The sequence below is a fragment of the Vicia villosa genome, unplaced genomic scaffold (genome assembly GCF_029867415.1).
Source record: "Vicia villosa cultivar HV-30 ecotype Madison, WI unplaced genomic scaffold, Vvil1.0 ctg.000218F_1_1, whole genome shotgun sequence".
In the NCBI taxonomy this organism is placed as follows: Eukaryota; Viridiplantae; Streptophyta; class Magnoliopsida; order Fabales; family Fabaceae; genus Vicia; species Vicia villosa.
Genome location: NW_026705082.1, coordinates 554,445 through 560,664, shown reverse-complemented (window position 1 = coordinate 560,664; position 6,220 = coordinate 554,445).

Below are 6,220 nucleotides of genomic sequence, written 5' to 3'. Positions count from 1 at the left end.
GAAAACAGAATTACTACATAAAGAGCAAATCAGATATTTTACTTCTTCTTGATCATCTAGAGAGCTCCAAGAACCATTGTCTACTGTAGCAAACTGAGAATTGAAGAATCGAAGCTTTGATCGTCGATTAATCGCCGTAGATGCTTGTTGTTCTTCATCCTTACCTTATTGAGCAAGCTACCATTTCTATGGATAGCTAAATCTCTTTTGTATAAAGATAAGATGTAATCCTCCTTGACTTTTGTCTGTATTTCTGGTTAATATATTATGTATGAACAAGTGATGATAAATATAGATGGTTTAGTTTGTTTATTAAAGCTTTTCTATGGTATAAGTGTTTGAGACATCAATGTTTGTATCTTGACCTAACTTTATCATCTATCAAACTATAAGTTGCAGACATGGATTTAGTGTTTGATGTTTACTTAGTATCGGTTTTAAAACGTTATTTGTATTGTTTAAACGGTGGAGAAATCGTCGGTTAAACAATACGGTAAATCTAGCTATATCGTTGCGGACACGGACGGTATAGACATCGATACGTAATTATATTGATCGTTAACGAGTTCATATACATATATTTATAAGGAGATATACAAAGTTAGGTTGATGAAATCGAATCTTGATACATTTCCTTAACTTAGAACTTTCATTAATTTACTCTTTGCTACTAAAAGTATTGAATGAACTTTTGCAAACTCAAAACCAAAGTAACATTAACTCAAGACAAAATAGGCTATAGAACGGCGGCGATATCGCAATAATCCCTGTGGATACGATATAAACGAAAAGTACTCCAGTATACTCTTTCAACAAACAACCGGTCTACCTAGGCTGCACAACACACCCTCGGTGAGTAACCAAGTGTCTGTCGTCAAAAGACTCGCACAAGCCTATCGCAGATGAGTCAGATGAGTCTTACATGAAATTTCATCTGTGACTAGGGATGTCAACGGGGCAGGGAATTCTCGGAGGGTGCTTCCCCGCTCCCTGCCCCACCCCCCAATTTATTCCCCATGTCTGTCCCCCAATCTCCGCCACGGGGGGATATGTTAGAACAAGATTTGTTCTGATCAATTATCTTAGTTTTGATGATAACAATAATATGAATTTTGCTTAAGATAATATGGTACTCTAATCCAATGCAATTTCCCTTTCAGGAAATATATATAAAGAGTACGCATAATTCAGCGCTCAGAAGCTTTGTCTCAAAGGGTTCAGCATGCAACATCAGAACATGGTCTGGCAAGACATCAGAAGATGGTCGAAGCAGAATCAGAACATGTGTCTATGGGAGCATCAGAAGAACAAGAGATCAGAAGCACTGAAGCTCAGAAGATGGTATCACGCTCAGAAGCACTTCAAGGTCAGAAGATCAGAAGATGCTATGCACCAAGCTGTTTGACTCTGATGATATTCAAACGTTGTATTCACAAACATCAGATCAGAAGGAAGTACAAGTGGCAGGCTACGCTGACTGACAAAAGGAACGTTAAAAGCTATTAAAGGCTACGTCAGTAGACACAGCGTGAACAAGGCTCGAGGTAGTTGACAAAAGCGTATAACATTAAATGCGATGCTGTACGGAACACGCAAAGCATTAAATGCATTCAACGGTCATCTTCTCCAACGCCTATAAATATGAAGTTCTGATGAGAAGCAAAAAAACGATCCTGAACAATATAATTCAAATTAACTTGCTGAAACGCTGTTCAAATCTAAACTCAGAATCTTCATCTTCATCAAAGCTCACTACATTGCTGTTGTAATATTTTAGTGAGATTAAGCTTAAACGTTAAGAGAAATATCACAGTTGTGATTATCGCTTTTAAGAAGCATTTGTAAACTCTTAGAATTGATTACATTAAGTTGTAAGGAACTAGAGTGATCGTGTTGATCAGAATACTCTAGGAAGTCTTAGGAGTGAACTAAGCAAGTTGTAACTAGAGTGATCGTGTTGATCAGTAGACTCTAGAAAAGTCTTAGAGGGTATCTAAGCAGTTGTTCCTGGAGTGACCAGTGTGTGATCAGAAGACTCTGGAAGACTTAGTTGCGGACTAAGTGGAAAACCATTGTAATCCGTGCGATTAGTGGATTAAATCCTCAGTTGAGGTAAATCATCTCTGCGGGGGTGGACTGGAGTAGTTTAGTTAACAACGAACCAGGATAAAAATAACTGTGCAATTTATTTTTATCTATCAAGTTTTTAAAGCTACACTTATTCAAACCCCCCCTTTCTAAGTGTTTTTCTATCCTTCAATTGGCATCAGAGCGCCGGTTCTAAGGTGCAAGCACTTAACCGTGTTTAGAAAAGATTCAGGAAGAGAAAAACGCTTCAGTAAAAGATGGTTGATGAAAGTGAAAAGTCTACACCTACACCTGCATCTACATCTGGCTCTGCTGAGCAATACAACGGTAACAATGGTTATACTAGACCGCCGGTATTTGATGGTGAAAACTTTGAATACTGGAAAGATAAACTGGAAAGTTACTTTCTTGGTCTAGATGGTGATCTATGGGATCTTCTGATGGATGGTTACAAACATCCTGTAAATGCCAGAGGCGTAAAGCTAACAAGGCAAGAAATGGATGATGATCAGAAAAAGCTTTTCAGGAATCATCATAAATGCAGAACTGTTTTGCTGAATGCTATCTCTCATGCTGAGTATGAGAAGATATCTAACAGGGAAACGGCCTATGACATATATGAGTCCTTGAAAATGACTCATGAAGGAAATGCTCAAGTCAAGGAGACTAAAGCTCTAGCTTTAATCCAGAAGTATGAAGCCTTCAAGATGGAGGATGATGAAGACATTGAAAAGATGTTTTCAAGATTTCAAACTCTTACTGCTGGATTGAGAGTTCTTGACAAGGGATACACCAAGGCTGATCATGTAAAGAAGATCATCAGAAGCTTACCCAGAAGATGGGGTCCTATGGTAACTGCATTCAAGATTGCAAAGAATCTGAATGAAGTTTCTCTGGAAGAGCTTATCAGTGCCTTGAGAAGTCATGAAATAGAGCTGGACGCAAATGAGCCTCAAAAGAAAGGTAAGTCTATTGCATTAAAATCCAATATCAAGAAATGCACTAACGCTTTTCAGGCTAGAGAAGAAGATCCTGAAGAATCAGAATCTGAAGAAGAAGATGAACTGTCCCTGATCTCCAGAAGGCTAAATCAACTCTGGAAGACCAAGCAAAGGAAGTTCAGAGGCTTCAGAAGTTCAAAGAAATTTGAACGTGGAGAATCTTCCGATGACAGAAGATTTGACAAGAAGAAGGTCATGTGCTATGAATGCAATGAGCCTGGACACTACAAGAATGAATGTCCAAATCTTCAGAAGGAAAATCCCAAGAAGAAGTTTCATAAGAAGAAAAGTCTTATGGCAACCTGGGATAAGTCAGAAGATGATTCAGACTCTGAAGATGAGCAGGCTAACTGTGCGCTGATGGCGACAGAAGATGACGGATCAGAATCTACATCAGAATCAGATTCTGAAGAGGTATTTTCTGAACTTACTAGAGATGAGTTAGTTTCCGGTCTAACTGAACTTCTGGAACTCAAGTCTCAGATTAGTCTCAAATACAAAAAGCTGAAAAAGCAATTTGAATTTGAAACAAAGAAGCTTGAGTTGGAGAATTCTGAATTAAAAGAAAAACTTTTAAAATTATCCAATAATGTTGGATCTCCTTCTGATTCAGAAAAATCCATTCCCAGTCTAAACCATATTCTGAAAGAATATGATTTAAGTTTCAGGAAGTTCTTATCTAGAAGTATTGGCAGAAGTCAGCTAGCTTCTATGATATATGCTGTGTCTGGAAACAAAAGAGTAGGCATTGGTTTTGAGGGTGAAACCCCATACAAACTTGAACCTGTTGATGAAATGAAAATCACATACAAGCCATTGTATGATCAGTTCAAGTATGGCCACTCCCATAATATTAGGCACACTTCACATGTTCAAAGTTTTCACATAACACACACCAAAAAGCATGTGACACAACCTAGGAAATATCATGAAACTCACATTAAGAATTATCATGCTGTTCCTCCTTCTGCTTACAATGTTAAACCTAAGTTCAATCAGAACTTGAGGAGAACTAACAAGAAAGGACCCAAGAAAATGTGGGTACCAAAGAAAAAGACTATTTCTTTTGCAGATTATCTTGGTGACAAAGAAGATAAAAGTCAACATGACATGTCTCCTGGACTCAAGTTGATCTCAACACTTGAAGGGAAGAAAGATTATCTTCCAAGTTCTGGTTCTTAAATCTGTTGAAGAAACTATGTTCGTAGGAAATCAGAAAAGAAGTTTATTAGTCTTGGAACCATCTGTATTGTTTGTCTCTAAAGCATTGATGCTCCTTTCTTGATTATTCTGAATGATCTAAATGCTACAGAATATACAACATTGAAACATTGATTGTAGAAGAATCAATCAATATCAGGTTTGATGATAAGCTTGGTTCTGAAAAACCAAAGCAGTTTGATAATTTTGCAGATTGTGATATTGATATATCTGAAGTTGTTGAGCCAAGAAGCAACGCATCAGAAGCAGAGCTCCTCAGAAGCAAAGAACCAGAAGATCAAGTATCAGCTTCTCTGGAGGATCTAAGCATTTCTGAAGAACCATCTGTCAGAAGATCATCCAGACTCATCTCTGGTCACTCAGAAGATGTCATTCTTGGAAAGAAGGATGATCCAATCAGAACAAGAGCATTCCTTAAGAACAATGCAGATTGTCAATTAGGTCTTGTATCTTTGATCGAGCCAACTTCTGTTGATCATGCTCTAGAAGATCCAGACTGGATAATTGCTATGCAAGAAGAACTGAATCAGTTTACAAGGAATGATGTTTGGGATCTTGTTCCTAGACCAGATGGATTCAATATAATTGGTACAAAATGGGTCTTCAGAAACAAGCTCAGTGAGAAAGGTGAAGTGGTAAGGAACAAAGCCAGACTGGTGGCTCAGGGTTATAGTCAGCAAGAAGGAATTGATTATACAGAAACCTTTGCACCAGTGGCCAGGTTAGAATCTATTCGTCTATTAATTTCATTTGCCACTCAACATAACATCACTCTTTATCAGATGGATGTCAAGAGTGCCTTCTTAAATGGTTATATAGATGAAGAAGTTTATGTCCATCAACCTCCTGGTTTTGAAGACTCTATGTCTCCTAATCATGTTTTTAAACTTAATAAATCATTGTATGGATTGAAACAGGCTCCCAGAGCTTGGTATGAACGCTTAAGTTCTTTCCTTCTGGATAATGGTTTCACTAGAGGAAAAGTGGACACTACTCTCTTTTGTAAAACCTTTAAAAGGGATATTTTAATTTGTCAAATATATGTAGATGATATTATTTTTGGAACATCTAATGCTACACTTGGAAAGGAGTTTGCTAAGTCTATGCAGGCTGAGTTTGAAATGAGTATGATGGGAGAACTCAAGTATTTCCTCGGAATACAAATAAATCAAACATCAGAAGGAACGTATGTTCACCAAACCAAGTATGTGAAGGAACTTCTGAAGAAGTTTAATCTTCTAGACTGCAAAGAAGCCAAAACTCCTATGCATCCAACATGCATCCTAGGTAAGGATGAGGTAAGTAAGAAGGTAGATCAGAAGTTATACAGAGGTATGATTGGATCTCTTCTATATTTGACTGCTTCTAGACCTGACATTCTGTTCAGTGTTTGTTTGTGTGCTAGATTCCAATCAGATCCTAGAGAATCTCATTTAACTGCTGTTAAGAGAATTCTAAGGTATCTGAAAGGTACTACTAATGTTGGCTTAGTTTACAGAAAATCTAAAGAATACAACTTAGTAGGATTCTGCGATGCTGACTATGCTGGAGACAGAATTGAAAGAAAAAGTACTTCAGGAAGTTGCCAATTTCTTGGAAGTCATTTGATCTCTTGGTATAGCAAGAAGCAAGCAACTATTGCTCTATCAACAACAGAAGCAGAATATGTCGCTGCTGCTGGTTGTAGTACACAGATGCTCTGGATGAAGAGTCAGTTAGAAGATTATCAGATATTTGAGAGTAACATTCCTATATTCTGTGATAATACTTCTGCTATATGTTTATCTAAGAATCCTATTCTTCATTCAAAAGCTAAACATATTGAGATAAAACATCATTTCATAAGGGACTATGTTCAGAAGGGTGTTATATCTTTAAACTTTGTTGATACAGACCATCAATGGGCTGAT